The sequence below is a fragment of the Podarcis filfolensis genome (genome assembly GCF_964270895.1).
Source record: "Podarcis filfolensis genome assembly, chromosome: 3".
Classification (NCBI taxonomy): Eukaryota; Metazoa; Chordata; class Lepidosauria; order Squamata; family Lacertidae; genus Podarcis; species Podarcis filfolensis.
In genome coordinates this window covers 72222664-72240501 of record NC_139606.1, presented here as the reverse complement: position 1 = coordinate 72240501, position 17838 = coordinate 72222664, and the positions used below count along the sequence as shown (strand labels likewise).

Sequence of the window (17838 nt, the reverse complement as noted above, 5' to 3'; positions counted from 1 at the left end):
CTAGGAGAGGAGAGCTGATGTGGTGAGAAGGGCAGTACTGTGTGGCTGCACTGGTGGAAGGATCAGGAGGCCAGGCATTCCCCAAATCCACTCTGAAGGGTTGGGAGAACCCCTAGAACAGCACACAGGGGAAGGTAAGGGAAGGGACAATTCTTTCTGACAAGCAGAAATGCTGGCACTGATGGAACCATCATAAGGGTGTGACATTGAATTACTCCAACTGGATCAATTCATGCAGCTGAATGAGTTGAGGTGGTAGAATGGTCTTGGCTGTGCCACTTCGGATTACAAGTGAGGAATGCCACACAAAACCAAGTGAAAATAGAAAACTAGCCCAAGGGGGAGGGGGCTCCTAGTCCAGCACTTAGCCTGCTATGCTAGTTTTTCTGCTTTAATATTGGGAAGCATTAGAAATGTAGACCCTGCAGTCTGAAGTACAACAGCCCAGTCTACCACCTAAGAATTAATCTTTCAATAACAGTATCCTGTTTTAAAGCACAATATGTTTAGAGTTGAAAGGTGTCTCTTTATGTTTGGGCTGGTTATTTGGTTGCAGTGTATCCTACAGCGGTTTGGCAATGTTTGATTGCTGATAACAATGGCAATGTAAAAGAAAGTGTGAGTGCTGACAGCCCCACCGTCTGGCCGAAAAGGCATTTCCTATTGAGAGTATGTTTATTTCTGCATCTGATAGCCTTCCACTTGAAAGAGCTGTGTTTGGTCTAGCTGGATGCTTTTCAGTGAGGGAAGAGTTAAGCCAAGTGACGCACAGTTCAGCTGCCTCGGGTTAAATCCCATGTGCTCGTTTGTTTAGTGAGGCTTGGCTAAATATCTTCTGATGTCTGCAAATGTTGGTTTATACTTGCAGCTTTCATATCTGGTTTATAGTAAGCTCAATAAATTAAACAAAGGGGGAACGTTTCGGATGAAATACAGGGAAAAACAAGTTATAAATGAATCTTGATATTATCCATATGCTTCAGTTAGCCTTGGATGCTTTCACCTTTTACAAGATTTCTGCCTACTCACCTTGGGTAAATACATGCTCAGAATTGTGGACTTTCAGACATTAGGAATGCTCCACCACATTCTAGCCACGTTTTCTCCTTGGTTCTTTTCATTTCCCAATTAAGCCCTGTAGCATCTGCTCTGCTCACACCACTGTGGTGTTGGCTCAGAATTCACTATCAGAGAGAACTTTGTGATTCATTTTCGAAAGATCCTAGTTATAAAATATAGCTTCTTCTTTTTTTGCTGTATGCAAATATATATTTAGGAGTTTGTTGTGATGTTAACAGATTTTTAAAAATCTTCTTCTCTGATTTTTATCATTATGATAAAGCTTTATGAAATTTCCATGGGAGTTTTTCTTGGCTCTCTAGTTGGGAAAGGGTGTGGAACACCGTGCCTTTAATTCCCCCTCCCCGCATCATACGATGAACTTGAGAGTTCCTACAGTTGTTTCAGAAACAGCTTACGTAACTCCTGACATGCCAGCCATAGATGACACTATGAAATAGTTGAGCATTCCTTTCTTGCTGTTTTCTCTCCATGGGGATTGCATCATTGGAGCAGGTTTTACAAAACAAACTTCAGGGAAAATGATACATCAGCACTTTTTTGTTTGTTCATTTAGCTCTTCTGCCCTCATCTTCCCCTGCCCCACAACCCACTCCCGCTTTACCAATTGCCCACAATTTATCTAGTCTTCCAAAGACAATTATTGCTGCTCTTTTCCCTTCTACACCAAGTCCAACTGTTACCATAAACTATACAGCTGTGAACATGGTTGACCAACACAAGTGCACATGAAAATGCATAGTAAAAGTTTTGATGCAATCCTGTACTTAGCAATAAATTGAGGCTACAACTCATCACCCAGAGTTGAGTAATAGGTAGCAAAAATGCAAAAGTTTCATGTTAATTGACCCCAGAATTATACTTTTGATGGGTGTTTACAGTTTGTTGTTGCTTTTGCCCTCTCCATATCTGACCTGGCACATAGCTTGTTATGCTAGGCTATGCATGAAAACCACAAAGGATCTATGCGGAAAATTTTGTGTGTGTGATAAAATTACATTTGTTATGGAAGGCATGCCAATATTCCAGATCTGAACCAGTTTAGCTGACATTCCTTCTTCCTGTAAGTGCTCCTGAGAATTGTAGTTTAGTTTGGAAGTAGTCAGGGATTTTATATAGAATATTCTTATTATGGCGGTATGCTACAGTTGCCAAGATTCTTTGGGGCAAGCCAAGACAGTTAAAGCAGTATAAAACCTATATAAGGTCACATCTAAACAGGTATGACTGATCCAGATATTTTCCCTCCAGGAATCCCTTTTGTTGCAAGGCAATCTCATGTTCCTGGTACTCAAAATGGCATATTTTATTGCTTGGAAGACACTGTTGCCTTGCATGCTTTTTCACCAGCCCTACTAAAGTCACTGAAGATGAGTAACAAAAATCCCTCACTGTTCTGCTTGTGTCAGTAGCCATTGGCAGCCTTAAGGCTATCAGCAGAGGATCTTTTGCACTGTGACCTGCTGTAACCTAAAAGACTGTTTGATACTAGAGCAGCCATTAGCGAAGATATTTTACCATGTGACAATCTGATGGTTCTAAATCTGGTAGTAATTTTGAAGTTGCTGAAGGACTTGTGCACTAAAATGGCATCTGTCTACCTACCTATTTATTGAATATTTTTGTAAGCACATCATCTGAATATATTCAAAAAACCAACAGTTCCTTTTGTAGAGGGAAGGGTGAGCATTTAAATGGCATGTCACTCCTCCATAAACAGTGAAACGTTCAAAAATGCAGTTGATACGTTTTAAACTATATCACGAATCGCAATGCTTCAGCTCCAGAAGAGTACAGTTAATTAGTACATCAATCTTCCAGTCCAATCCACAGAGACGTGCATATATAGATGCTCAAGTTATTTTCTGAGTTTCCATTCAGCCGCTCCCCCAACCATGCCTCTAAACTGCATTTTAAACTCCCTTGCGGGTGGTGCTTAGGACTAGAGCTGCTTGCTGGAAGGACACCATGAGTTCACCGAGAAAGTTTCTTTAACAGTTGTTCATGTCTGCAACTCCTTGACTAGTTTTTAGCTTTGGAAACAGAGTGCTGCTAAATTCAGAATGCACAAAATAAACTAAGTTCTTGCATCTATGAATTTATGCCTGCTGTAAGTCCTACAAGTAAGTAAATTGTGCCTCACAATAAGCAAAAATAATACAAATTGCACCAGTATAGAATTGCCAGCTTACCTGGGATTGATCATGTTGTGTCCAGTGCTTTTTTTTCTAAAATAAAATGTTTAGGGGTACGCTCATTTTCCTACTCATAGTGAAATACTGCTCCCCAATGAGGCCAAACCTAGATTCACAAAATGTTTAGGGGTATGCTTACCCCTGCGTCCCCCCCCATAAAAAAGCACTGGTTGTGTCCATAGCTGTTTAGAACAGAAGTGGCCCTTGCTAGGCCAAGATAGATGTGCCAGCATAGGTTGGTAATCCTAGAAATGGTAGAGGCCTGCTATATTATTTTCAGACAGTCAGTGAAGTCCAGCAAAATAATTCAGTATATCTGAGTTATTTCTGCACAAGAACCAAAGGAATAGTGGCATTCCTATAGTGTTGTCAGGGGCCTGTGGGTATGCGCTGGGTTCTCCTTTGATGCGTGTGGGAACATGACTATCTTCTATCTGCACTGTGTTGCTTTCAATGGGACGTATGCTTGGCTGCACATTGAAATCTGCATCTGCATTCAGATTCTGGTGTGACTAGAGATGGACTCAGGTACTGTAGATTTTATCTCTGGCAGAAGGCAAAGTCAGAAAGCTCCAACTCCTCTTTCGGGAATATCTAAGTTTGGGCTGCTCACTGACCCTTCAGAGTGGATGAAAATGCTGCTGTGCATTTGATGGGGAGTTAGTCTGAAGGTCAGGTCAGGGATTCCTTATAGCCCTGTGACTCTTGGTTCTTAGACTAAAGTTTAGTAAAGAGAGGGTTAATGGGATCGGTGGAGGTTATCTTGAAGACTCTGACAGAGTGGTCAAGTGGTCTGCTTCCAATAAGGAGATGTCTCAACGAATGGGCCATTTGGGAATTGTGGGGAAAGATGTCATTGTATTTGGTTTTGGGAACAGCCTGAATAAAAGGTGAGAGTTGTACAATTTCTTGGGAGCTCTGAGGGACCTTGGGTTATCCCTAATGGGGGAGCAGGTTCTGTTGGAATGTTAACGCGGTGAGTCTTCCACTTACACTCAGCCTTTACAGATGTGTAAATAGCCTTTATAGCAAAAAAATGCCGGAAGCTTCCAGTGACCTCATTCCTAATGAATGGAGCCCTAGGTGAATGCTTCCCCCCGCCCTGAAAATTTTCACTGCTCAGAAGTAGGTTGCACACGTGTAACAATGCTTTCTGATTACTGGCAGTTAATTTAACCCAGTAGTAAATATACAGGAAGTTTTCTTACAAAAAAACAAAGTCATTAAAAAAAAATAAAGTCATGCCCCAATAACTATCAATATTTCTGGCTGGCCCATCCATTCTGGTCTTGGCTGCCGCCGCCTCAGAACCTGTCATTCTCTGCATGCTTTCAAAGTGGCTTAAGATTTTGTTGCTGCTACTCAGGGCCACTGCCTTTCTTATTACTGTAGTCACAGTCATGCCCCATGAAAACAGTGAAATCTATAGAAAATAATGTTAACATACAGCTAAACAACATCAAACATTTTTTTAAACCCCTCACATATTTTGAGGTTAAAGTAGGTCAGTACCTTTTCCCTATAGAAATGTAATTTTATATTTAATAGTGTCAGTTGACTCTACTGCACTAATTTAAAATGGCTCCTGGGCCTGGTTAGTTTAGATATTTCAGATGCCTTTTCTCTTAATCATTTCCCGCTTAGAATGAAATTGCTTCATTCTTCTGCATGCAGCTCCCTTGCCTCAATTCATCATACTAATAGTTTTAGTCTTTACTTTCTAAGGCTTTTTTTCCACAGTTCCTTAAACAATGTGGCTCAAACTCAAAATGGCTTCTCGGCTGTTCTGGAAAAGTATAAATGTATGCCCTTTGAAGAAAGAAAACCTATTTATTCACCAATTATATTTATTCCACCTTGGACATTGAATTGTAATGTCATAATTGTCTGTGTACCCACACCATCTTTATTCCTTTATTCAGTTTTTTTTAAAAAATGTTAATAATATATGTGTTTTCTCTGCTCAAGAGAGTTTGCTTTTGCCCCCCCCCCCCGGAGCCATTGTTTCAATATAACATGTATAGGGATGAGAGATATGACTGTGATGTGCTCTCCCAATGATGTAGACTTCTTTTGACAATTCAGCTGCTGCAGCATTCTGGGACAGGGAACTGCATAGGCCTGTCCTGTGTAGGGTGTCACAAAAGAGATATCGTTCAAAATAAAAGGACAAAAAAGGGATGTTAATTGGCATAAAATTTCCATATGTTCATTTATATGTATTGGTGCATATATATATATATATATATATATATATATATATATATATATAACAAATAAATAGTTAAAACCAAAGCAACTAAACAATAACCTCTGTCATCTTGGATATCTTACGTCAATAACAATATTGCAAAATACAGATGGCAACATACTGCCATAAAGAAATCAAAGTTGGGTTGCCTGTTTTTATTAGCTCTGCTCCTAAACAATGAACAGCAACTTCATACAGAAGAGTCTAGCAGGTAATGTTTTTTGCACCACTTATCTCAACACCAGGATAAGTGTCACTAAATTTCTGTTCTCGGTTTGCTCCTAACATCACAGAAGCAGGGGCTGTGAACAAATAAATAAAATGTGGTGGTGATGGAATAATATCTTAATGGAATAAGTGTTTTAAATTGATCAAAGAGAAGTGTCCAGTGTTGGGGGCCTCCCTGGGGACAGAGTTGAAGTTCTATTGGAGCCACAACAGAAAAGACCCTGTCTTACATACTTGCTGATTTAATATTATGGAATGTAAAGTACGTCTCTTAATGGGCAGGAGAATGCATGCATCATTTTCAAATAAGTACAGCTTTTCTGCTGGTGCATTCTTGCCTGTAAAATCCATCTTTCTGGTGAAAATATTCATCTGTTTATTAACGTCACTCTTAATTGCTTGGAGGATTCACTGCTGAGTAATGCAAGGCATTTCCTTCCTGCTTATGAAAAACATATAAACAAACCTTCAGGGTGTCCCCCCCCCCATTAATGGCTGAAAACAGGCATTTAAAACTGTTTTTCTGCTACAGCTTGTTTGAGAGAAGCTGTGCAAGTCTACCATTTAATTTCTCAAAGCTGTCTGTTCTGTTGCCAAACATGTGTGCTATGCAAATGCATACAAACAGAAAGCATATTTTCCATAGCTCTGTAGTCATCACAGAACAAGCATCCCGCTTTCTCATTAAAATGGCACTATGCGGACTGTTAGTAGACGAACAGAATGGATTTGGTTCCTTGTGATACCAATTCTTTCCAAGCAAAAAAGATCTATGAGGCAAAAAGTGTAACAATTGCTACTTGTAGTAAGATCATTGACAAAAACAGGGGACCAGACTTAGCTAAACTAAATAGTTCATGGTTCGAAGCATTTTCCCACCAGAGAGCCAGCATGGTGTAGTGGTTAGAGTGTTGGACTAGGATCTGAGAGGCCTGGGTTCAAATCCCCATTCAGCCAAAAAGCTCACTGGGTGACTTTGGGCCAGCCACTCGCTTTCAGCTAAACCTACCTCACAGGATAGTATTGAGGATGAAATGAGAAGGAGAAGTATGTGTGCCATCTTGCGCTCCTTGAAGAAAAGGTGGGAAATAAAGGCAGTAAACAGTAGAACAAATCACAGCATGATATGAATTGTCGCCATTGCTACCACCACTGAGGGTGGCTGGGGAAGCCTTCCAAAACTTCCACTACCACTAGAAGGAAGCGTGCATTTCAGGAAGTGTACTTCTGTGAACAGCAATGTGGGGTGAAGGGGGAAGAAAGACTTTCTTCTCTTCATTCCTTTCTCCTTGGTGCGTGGCGGCAGCAGCAGGATCTTGGGACTGGGGCGAGTTGTGAGGGGAGAGGAGATTGGCAACGTGTCAATAGCAGGGTAGATGGTGTGAGGGTAGTGGATAGGTGGGGATGTGGGAGGTAAAAGAGCTGTGAGGGGATGGGGTTTTGGGGTGATCTGTAAAGGGAGAGGGTGGGTGGTTGATGGAGGGTGGGCAGGTTACGTGAGCAGCGCAACCCCTGACAATAGTAATGTTTTTAATATCGTGCCATCTATATACATGTCACATTACACTGAAAAGATATAGAAGGTCTGTACCCACAGGATTACAGTCTATAATAGATGGTTACGAACTTAATTCGTTCTGGAGGTCTGTTCTTAATCTCAAACCATTCTTAACCTGAGGTACCACTTTAGCTAATAGGGCCTCCCGCTGCCGCCATGCCGCCGCACGATTTCTGTTCTCATCCTGAGGTAAAGTTCTTAAACCGAGGTAAAGTTCTTAACTTCCAGGTTAGCGGAGTCTGTAACCTGAGGTACCACTGTACAGTGAAATAACAGAGGAAGGAGGAAATTGAGGTATGGGTAGGCAGGGGGATTAAATTGCAGGCGTCCCTCCACTGGCACTGGCACTCAATCAACATGCACATGACTGCATATATGTGCAGCACTGGGAAATAAATAAATAAACAAACAAATAAATAAATAGTTCTCTAGTCTCCAGCCAGCCTCAGAGCTCAGATATTTTGGTTTGGAAAGTGGGAGAGAGAGCTGGAGAGCAAATGGGTGCTCGGAGACTTTTTTTAGAGGGTACTCCTCACTTTACACAATTTCACCTATGCGCGTGGGAAGGTAACCACCATGTAAGGGGGGGGGGGGAATGGGACGCCTGTATGTGATTGCTTCAATTAATGTGTGCTTTGGCTTAGTTACAATAGGAACTAAGGGTTTTGAGGCTGGACTTAAAAAAACAAATTAAAGAGGTGGTCCACGTGGAGGCCGTTTGGTGGGCAGTTCTTGACATAAGAAACTGCTAAGGGGAAATGGGCAGAGTCAGGGAGTAGGAGATCTTTGGATGGATGAAGGAGCTGGATGAGCAAATGTCACAGGAGGCAGTAGGAAATACGTGGAGGGAAATAAAGGATGGGCAAAGCGACAGAGGGTTAATGCTGTATTGGATCAAGTCCTCTGTGCAGAACATAGATGGTCTTTTAGGACTCTGATTTCATAAGTCAGAATTTCCCACAGAGGATCTGCTTGTGCCTATTACCAAACTGAACAATGCACAGAGCAACAAACCAAGGATGGACTGTTCTTAAACCATTTATGGTGAATTATATTTAAGGGGCGGGGGAATGCAGTAACTAGGGAGCGGGGAAGACCGAAACAAGTACCAAAAGTTCCTTGCTCATATTGGCCTCACATTACATGGAGAAGCATAAAAGTGGGAAGCCTGTTTGCTTTGTACATCTTCTGGCACGTCCCATGGCTTGTTCATTTGTAACTGAACAGATCAGTAAGCTGTAAATATAGCAACAGTGCAACAGAAATCCTCCTGCTTCTTTGTTAAGCACGCCTCATCATCTGGCAAAGAGACAATGGAGATTCGTGGAAAAAGAAATTTCATTCTGACATTCAGCATTTAAAATGGTAAGTGATTTTTTTGTCAGGCAGAACAATTAACATGCAAGCTCTCGTGGCAGAACACCTCCCCCACAACCTTGGTGTAGCAACTCACAAGCAGTGGATACCAGGGAGAAGATGGGCAGATGTAGCAGCCAGGGCCATGATCCTGGAGAAATGGAAACTTGGCCTAGACCTGGTCTGTCTTCCATAGTCTTAGGCCAATGGAGCTAGAAGAAGTTGGGAAGGTATGCAGAAAGTACGGCCCAGGAGGAGGGAAAGGCAGAACTTCCATCTTCAAAGAGAACCAATAGGTCCCATCTTTTGTTGGACAGGCAAAAGAGTCAGTCGACTCAAGGAAGAAATGGGGGCACAAGAGCTCAGTTCTTCTTGGAAGGCTGAAACTCCAGACAGAGGGAAGGTATGCAGGTAGAGAACCAATCTCAGAAAACTGGGGGTCTTGGAGAGGAATCCAGAGCTCCCAAAGGAAAGCAGAACCCTGCACCTAAGAAGAAACCAATCTGAGAATGATTGCTTTCTTGCATTTGCACTTCTTATGTTTCTTTTGTTTGTGGAGGCACTACTGGGTAGAGGGCCGGGATGGGCAAATCTGACCATTTTTCTTTCTCATTTGTAAAATTTGTCAAACAGTTTGCTACATATTGACATCACTTTGTTCATCATGAAAACCAAACAGGGCTTTAAGTGTGAATTTTGCCTAATATAAAACAATTTTGTGTGCAAATCTGCACACTATACACATTTTTGCAAAGCACATTTCACATTTTTGTATGTTATTTGCACTAATAGCTGCATTTCTAAGCCAAGTGAGGGTAGCTGATGGGTTTCAAACCCTTGGTGAGTTAGGGACTTCCTCTGTGTGTGGCTCTGGCAGATTGAGCAGACGAGACCAATAGTGGATCCAGTGGTCAAGAAGAGGGTTTCTGCACATGCTGTAGAGGGAAGTGCATGGCAGATGGGAAACTCTGATCCTAAACCTCCGCTGCCTTGTGGGACATATTTAGGATAAGAAAAGGCTAAGGAGTAAACTCTATACAAATCCAGAGGGGAGCCCTAAAATGTTTGGATGGCATCTTGTACGCCTTCTTCCGGCAACTGCTGCAGCCAAACTGGTGCCAGACGCATTGCTCTGCTTTCTTTTGGGCCATATCAGTGAGGCCAAGAGAGGGGTCTTGTTGTCTGGGCTGCCCAAGACCTCCATACACACTGCCCTGACTTGCATCCCAGAGCAGTGCCGGATTTACGTATAAGCTAAACAAGCTATAGTTTAGGTCCCACTCTCTTGGACCCCCTGGATGTACATTTCCAAAATATAACAATTACTTTGATAAAATACATATTTTGTTATGTGCAAATGGCTGTAGATACCTATAAGGTCCATAAATTACCATATAGAATATATTCAACACAAAAAACAGTGACAATTTGTGGTTGAGAAAGGACAGCTGGACATATAAAGGGCCCCATTACCTTCAGTAGCTTAGTGCCTCATCAAACCTAAATCCCAGAGTGGTCACTTTGGTGCTGCTAATCCAGCAATTTGACATCAACCCCAGAGGTGCATTCCATTCTCTCTCTCGAGACAGACAGGTAACGACAACAAGAATAAGGTGCATTTTTGTGCACATTTAACCTAAGTATCTGCATTTTTTGTACACACTACTTGGCTGGAGAACTGCATTGCAAAATTCAGAGAACTGCAAATTTTGACGGGTTTCTATGTTTCACATCACATTTATTTCGGAAAGTGTGAATTCCTTCAGAAAGTTTGCCTTTAAATGCAAATTGATTTGAATTTCTCCTCCTTATCTAGAAAAAGGCTGGTATCTAATCACTGGTACCTAATTTTGGGGATTAGTGTAAGGTCCTGGGTGTCTTTGGGAGCACCAATACTGCTGCACAAGAGCTATCAGATGTTTTTCTGCCTCTTATTCATTTGTCCCCTGTAATGCTTGCAGCAAAATATAGCCAAGTCTGAGCTATATATACAGTAGAAGGAGGGTGATAGCGTTACAAAAATTATCAAAAACATTTTGATGCTACATTTGTGTATGAAATCTTTCTGTAGTTGCTTAGATGACATAGCAAAATTCCACTCAATTTACTTATCTAAAAATATATGGTAGTGTGTTGAAAGCCTGTTTTTACCAAAGCGATACATAAAATTTGCCATTTGAAACAAGATACATTCCACTGGGACCATGACTAAGGATGACTTCACATGACCACTTTGTACAATAGTTGATTTCATATAAAATAGTTGATTCGTCTAAAAGTAGTTTGAAACGAGCAGATTTTAATGTGCTTTAAAAGCATAGGTTGAGCACCAATGTTAGTCATTCTCAGAGTAATCCCACTGAAATCATTGGGTCTACTCTGAGTATACCTTAATTAGTTATCATCTGAAATCAATATTTTAATTATTTCTTATATTAATATATGCAGTTTTTCATAATGTAAATGCAGAAAAGTAGCTAATCTTACTAATACCGACTCCACTTTACATAGCTGGTAGACTGTAATGGATCCGAGCTGGCATATATTGTTTCCTTCTTAAAAGTGTTTCCAGCTTCTTGCCATTTAGCCATAGTTAGGATTAGTCTTGTATTGGCAGGCTCAGGTGGAGGAGGAAGAGGAAGAAATTGGAGGAGGGAGCTGAATGGTAGGAGCTTGAGTTGGAGGAGGGAGGATCTACTCTTTCTGTCCTGACTTCAGCTGCTTTGGAAGGGGGATCCGAGAGCCTCAGTCAGCACTAGGGAGGGCTTTGATCAGCTGAAGTAGGAGGCTGAACAAGACACAGCAGTGACTGAACAGGAGTCTGAAGGTGAGGGTACAGCCTTGTCACTTAGAACCATACGCCATCTTTGCAGATGGGAGCAGAGCCACCCATCCTGATGAAGCAGGCACTTCATCTACAAAAACTTGGCAAGATGGGTGGGGAAACTCCTTGGGACATCTTCATTGCTTCCATCTAGTTCTGAATATCTTGCCCCGCTCTTGAGCTCCTGAATCGTGACTCCTGAGCACTGTGCTTGCTGCTGAGCCCATGCTGCTAATTGCCTGAGCAAAGAGTTCTTTCTTACTTATGAGTAAGGTCCTTTGCCTGTGTGCTTTGAATGGAAACCAGGACACTTCTGTTCAGAATACAGTGGTGCCCCGCAAGACGAATGCCTCGCAAAACAAAAAACTCGCTAGACGAAAGGGTTTTTCGGTTTTTGCGTTGCTTCGCTAGACGATTTTCCCTATGGGCTTGCTTCGCAAGATGAAAACATCTTGCGAGTTTGTTCGCTTTTTTCTTAAAGCCGCTTGAAGAGGCGCAGTTGCGACGGACCGTGCTTCGCAAGACGAAAAACATCGCAAGACGAAAAGACTCGCGGAACGAATTAATTTCGTCTTGCGAGGCACCACTGTATGAAACCCAGGATTGAGTCCCTTCTTCTTGGGGAACAGTGTAGGTAGTGGAATAGGGCAGATGAAATCAAATACTTTTCATAATTAACCCAAGTGTTTTGACATACTGTGATTATAAAAGGAAAAACAGTTTTATTTTGCTTGCCAAATGTCCTTGTTCAACACTAGTAATTTGAGAGCAGTACTCATGATGAACAGGATGAACTCAGGCCATGCTCATACAAACTAAAAGAAAACAGGATCAATATTAAAGGGTGATTTAGAACAAGTAACACTTCAGAGCAGTGTTTCTCAAGAGTGGGTCTTGTGCCACTTTTAGGTAGGCCTCAGAGCTGAGGGCATCCTTACTTACCTGCCTTGTCCCCTAATTGTACTGTAGCTTTTTGGCTGAACTAATGCCAGCAGCATCAGTTTGTTGCCTGCTGAGTAAAGGTGGCCAGGAGATAGAGAAGATTTTTTTTGCGGGGGGTGGGCGTTTCTCTTATTGGAGGGAAAGGACCGGGAGAATTGTTGAAAGAAATTAGAAAGTGTAGTTAAAAATTAATATTAAAAATTAAAATATTAATAAACTGGAAATAGAAAGGATGGGGATAATAGAGGAAAACTGTTACAAGGGGAAGAAAGGAATGTAAAAGACCAAAGGAGGAGCGATATAAAGTGGCAGTTTTTTGGGGGGGAAGGAATAAGTTACAAGTTGAGTGTGAATGGAGAATTGGTAAAAATTACAGGAGATGGGTAAAAAATACTTTGAACAGACACCTGGGATTTGGAAGGGGGAAATGTGACAGGAAAGGCCTTCTCCATTTAGAGTCTCTGAATCAACAATTTATGCCTAAAATGGGGGTGGGGGCCTGAGTCATAATAGCTCTAGAGAAAATGTCTGTACTTTGAGGAAAGCTGAGCTATGGAACTCCGTGTCACAAGGAAAATGTTACAGCCAAAAAAAGAAAAAAGAAAAAAGCAATTTCCAAAAACGGATTAGATATTAGTAAAAAGTGCTGCCACCGAACTTATGCCGAACTCTGCTTACACCTGCCACCCTTTTGTGACTGGTGGACCTCACTAACTTTTAGCCATGTCAGGTATATGCTGGAGGCAGAAGGTTTGAGAACCCCTGCTTTAGACAATATGTTGAATAGGTGCTATTGATGAAACTCAGTGTCTATGTTAACTGACTAGCTAACGTCATTTGTATACCAGCCAATAAACAATGTTCTCTGGGTGATTAACAATAAAAGATAAAAACCATAAAAACAAACAGAATCCTGAAAAACAAACATTATAAAATCCCGGCAGAAAACTACATAAATGAGACCATCAGCAGCAAAACATACATAGAAGCAGATAAAAACTCTGAAGGTCTTAAATTGATATTTAAAATGCTTGGGTTTTCACCTGGTAATGAAAATGCTATATACCTCGGTTTACGAACCTAATCCGTTCCGGAAGTCTGTTCTTAAACTGGCACCGTTCTTAAACCGAGGTGTGCTTTCACTAATGAGGCCTCCCACTGCCAGTGCCCTTCCACTATTAGGATTCTGTTCTTAGACCGAGGTAAAGTTCGCAAACCGGGACACACTACTTCTGGTTTTGCGGAGTTCATAAACCGAATAGTTTGTAAACAGGGCTGTTCTTAAACTGAGGTACCACTGTAGTAGGTGCAAGGCAAACCTATCTGGAGGGGGTATTCTATTGTTATGGTGCCATCACCGAAAAGGCCGTTTCTGTAGCAACTTCCTGCTGTATATCATTTCCTGAGGGCGCCTGTGGAAGGGTCTCTGATGAAGCCCTTATGGTCTTGGTAAGGTTAGATAACTGGAAGGGCATGTTTAAGAGCATTCCCAGTTAAAGAGGTTAAGAGTGTGATATATGGGAATGTGTAAATTAGGGAGAGACAGACAATTTTACTTGTGTATAACCAGTGCCATTTTTCTAGAAAAAGAGGTGCCAGAACTCACCATGAGACCTCCCTCATTTTCTTAGAATGGCAATAGCACCCATCTGAGAGGTGCCGGAACTGAGTTCTGGTGAGTTCCAGCTGAAATAAACTCTGTGTATAGTTATAAAGGTCGAATGCCTTTATAACTCCCACAAAATTGGTTTGGATCCAGATGTAGAAGAGAAACCCCCAGCAACAGGGTTTACTGCCCCCCTTTCCCTTCACGCCCCCAGCTGAGGTTCAGGGGATCCTCCATAATGGCATAGAATAAGGTGGCTTATAGTGGGTGAAGGAAGTTCACATATAACATGGGGAAACACCTTCAGTGAACCTTCCACTTGTCTGGATCCCAGCCATTATAAATGTAAAAAAGATTTATGCATGGATAGGAAGTATCTAATAGAAAAGTGAAATATTAGGGGGAATGACCAGTGCTAAATGTAGGTTGTGTAGTTGGTGCTTTTTTCATTGAGATGTTTCTCCTTTGTTTAGCAATACATGCTAAAGGCTTATTCATAATCACTAGCTGATTTAAATTTTTGTTTTCTTGTCAGGGCATTTAAGGGACTAGGAGGGTGACACTGCAAACATTGCTGGAGGCTCTGGTGTCTATAACTGTCTGTCAGTGGTGGAGAGAAGTATTCTGAGCATTGGGAAGTATCTGGAATGCAAGGATGTGATGGGCCTTTAGAACACAGAAATGTTGCTTCAGTCATAACCCAACCTCTTCTGCAGAAGAGCTAAAAAGAATATATTGTAGTTTCTCTATACTCCCTGTATGTAACATTCAGAACACCTCCATTTCCTTTCTACTACTTCAGTTCTTATTGAGTAGCTGCTAAGCCATTTCCCAGGAAACTTAACCTGAGAGCCAGTGTGGTGTAGTGGTTAAGAGCGGTAGTCTCGTAATCTGGTGAACTGGGTTCGCGTCTCCGCTCCTCCACATGCAGCTGCTGGGTGACCTTGGGCCAGTCACACTTCTTTGAAGTCTCTCAGCCCCACTCACCTCACAGAGTGTTTGTTGTGGGGGAGGAAGGGAAAGGAGAATGTTAGCCGCTTTGAGACTCCTTAAAGGGAGTGAAAGGCGGGATATCAAATCCAAACTCTTCTTCTTCTTCTCTTCACCAGCTGGTGTCTGATGGAATCAGATTGTTCTATTCATGGACATAGCCAAGGTGGGGGCCAGGTGCCCCTAAATCAATACAAATAAATACAAATCTGAGCTTCTACCTGCTCCCCCAAAGCCTGCCCCCCTAACAAAATCCTGGCTATGCCCATGGTTCTAATTACAACAAATTTTGTGTACAAACTTGAAAATGGAGGTTTGCAATTCCATAGTTCCATAAATGTACAGTTGGCTCTAAAAATAAACCAAGCCCATGCTTATTCAATAATTTATTTATTTATTTTATTCTTATTTGGCATTTTAGACCCATTTTATTATGCTTAAAGGAGGGGCTACTGTGTGTTTGATGTTAGGAATTACAAAACATACATATTCGGTATAGAACATGTACAAAACTAAAGATTACTTAATCTCAAAATGATTGTATAAAGTTCATATAACTGGCACATTCTTACATAACAGATTTGTTTTCCTGAACCAGCTTTCCATGGCAGGGGTACCCAACCTGTGGTCTGCAAGCTCCAGGTATTCCATGGCATATTCATATCAAATATTCCTATTGATTTTTATTTTTATTGTTTCTTTTATTTCTCATATTGTATTTTATTGCATTAATTTGTATTCGATGGAATGCAAATTTTAATGTAATTAAATACAAAATAAGAAATTAAAGGATCACTAACATTACAATTAAAAACACAGCACATAAGTCAATTGCATCTGCTGAAGTAAGCTGTAAAGTTAAGGCTGCCATCTGAAGCACCCTCAGAAGTGCTAGTAAAATTAGTATCAGGCTGTAACTCATCTACAAGGCAAATGTAATGTATGCAAGATGTTGTAGTATTCAAATGAATGGTTTAGCTTATTAGGCAATGGAAATTACAATTTTAAAATGTTTTGACTGAAGGCAAATTTTAGGAATGGCAAAGTTATGTAAAATAATAATAAAACCAATGTTGGACTTTGTTGTTTCTTCTTCTTTAATTCCTAAATATATAAGTAAACCAACACCTTATGAATAATATCCATAACTCTCTTATTTTTCTCCCATCTGCTTTGACAATTTGATTTCAATAATTGAATAATTGACAAAAACATGTAATGGAAAGATTGTGCATTCTCAAGAAATGAGCAAAATTATTTAGTTGCAATGTTGGATAATAATGAATACCTTATTCTTAGTACTTAGAGGAACACTGAAATATGCAGAAATGTTATTTCCAACTACAAATATGTTTTGCACATCTAGTGTCTGAAAATGTAACACATTTAAACAAATAAACTGAGCAAATTATACATTTAGTTGGAACTGGATACTTGATAGTTTTCCTGGAATGTGTAGCTGAAGACACTATTTTGATCAGGGTATACATAAGTCACGGCAGTTATGCTGTAAATCTGATCAATTCAATTATTCTTTGGAAAAAAAGTAGGAAAAAGAAGCAAACAATTTTGCAGATTTCAGGTAGATATGTGTCAGGAGGAGACAATAAGATTTTAAAACAAAGAACTGCATGCCATTTTTAAAGTCATCCAATCATTTTAGTTTCTTCAAATTATTCAAATAATGTATAGAAGATACCTGTGCATGTGAATAAGTGACATGCAAGCTCTCTGTTTTATAAACATTTGTAAATAACCACGTCTGCACTGTTTTACTAATGCCAGAATTAGATTCCAGGAGGCATGTTAAATGATGCTATTTACCAACATGACAAACGATTATGGAGACTGAAAACTGCCCTCTTGGTAAGTTTGGGTAACCTCCCGTTCTTTATCACAGCTGACTGAATAAGGAAAATAAATGGAAAGGCTTTCCAACGAGACCCTGTGTGTATTTCTACTGAGTGCCAGTGGCCACTGCACAATTTTAAATAGAGCACCAATTACTGATTGAGAAAACATATGAAATATCTCGTTTTCAAAACGGTTGCAGACATATAACGCAAAGGCAACCTAATGCAATAACAGATCCACCCCCCCACCCGTCAGTAAGGAAAACTTCAGGACTGAAATCAGGTTCTTTTGCTTTGAATGTACCATAACAGATAAAAAAATAATTCTAACAGTTATCTTCCATTCATGTATAGAACGCTGTTCTTTTTTCATTTCAAAATGTCTCTTTTGTCCGTATGTACCAGGAAGGATCCAGAAATCAAATAGATGAAACCTTACAACTAAGATCGGACCAGTTTTAATGAATACCAAATTGTATTATTGTTTCTTCTTCTTCTTCTTCTTCTTCTTCTTCTTCTTCTTCTTCTTCTTCTTCTTCTTCACAGAAACTAAGTGATCATTGGGATGAGGAAATGGGGCAACTATTCTCATCAAAGGAGTGGGGGATGTAAACTGGTACCACGTGAAGATCGGTGCCTCTCTTCCTTTGCCACAGGCTTTGGCACCGTTTGTGGGCGAGGTTCTTGCCGTTAAGGAGCCGCCTTAACTTCGGGCACCGTTGACTTCTGCGAACGCGATCGGCTTCGCGATTGGTTTGCTCCAGACGAGCCTCCTTTTAAAGCACCGCTCCGCAAAAGAGTCGGCGAACGTTTTTACGGGGAGCCGTGGGCTCCCTCAGAGAGGAGCCGCCCGCGCAGAGAGGCGGCTTGCCAGGTAACGGCCGTTTGCGTCCCACCCGCGCCCTTCCAGGGTAGCCCTCTCCTAGCGCCCCTCTGGGCGAGAGAGCCGGAGGAG

General features: G+C 41.1%; 1 protein-coding gene across 9 annotated transcripts in view; it reads left to right on the top strand.

The window, feature by feature from the left end:
• Positions 1–17838, top strand: part of PDE10A (phosphodiesterase 10A) — a 183791-nt gene that overhangs the window by 76169 nt on the left and 89784 nt on the right. The window contains exons 2-3 of one of the 9 annotated variants that reach the window (XM_083605848.1): positions 14576–14895; positions 15150–17757. The exons of 7 other annotated variants lie outside the window; for them this stretch is intronic. The gene's annotated coding sequence lies outside the window, so the exon portion shown is untranslated. Of the gene's footprint in view, positions 1–14575; positions 14896–15149; positions 17758–17838 lie in introns of those variants that run through there. One more of the 9 variants, XM_083605846.1, reaches the window with a different exon arrangement.